Here is a 616-nt window from a genome sequence, read left to right as displayed (position 1 = left end):
GAAGAATTCATGCTTTCACGTTGTGGTGTTGGAGAAGACTCTTGAGAGTCCCTTGGTCTGCAAGGAGATCAAACCAGTCAATCCTAAAGGAAATCAGTCCTGAATATTCATTGGAAGGACTAATGCTGAAGCTAAAGCTCCAATACTTTGACCACCTGATGGGAAGAGCCATCGCACTGGAAAAGACCCTAGTGCTGGGAAAAATTGAGGGCTGGAGGAGAAGGAGGTGGTAGAAGATGAGATGGTTGGATGGCATCACTGATTCAGCGGACATGAGTTGAGCAAACTCTGGGAGATAGTGAAGGACAAGGAAGCCTGGCGTGCTGCAGTCCATGGGGGTTTCTATCAGTTGGACACAACTGAGCAACTGAACAGCAACAACAGATCAGAACCCGAGGGGGAGGTTCTGGTAAGGGGTTAAGTTCCCAAGTGATTCTGAAGTGCACCCACTCCTAGTGCTGGGACCCTACCACGAAACTTAACCTTGTAAGGAGGAATCAGGGCTTCTAAATCAGGGCTTCTCAAACTTGAGGAGGGTCAGAATCACTGGCGGGCTTGTTGGGACTCAGATTCTGGCCCCCCTTCCTCCCAGTGCTGGGCCAGCAGGTCTGGGCAG

This window comes from Bison bison, unplaced genomic scaffold (assembly GCF_000754665.1).
Source record: "Bison bison bison isolate TAMUID 2011002044 unplaced genomic scaffold, Bison_UMD1.0 scf7180017864020, whole genome shotgun sequence".
Taxonomy (NCBI): Eukaryota; Metazoa; Chordata; class Mammalia; order Artiodactyla; family Bovidae; genus Bison; species Bison bison.
The sequence above is the reverse complement of the archived record's forward strand: the minus strand, read 5'-3'. Positions refer to the sequence as shown.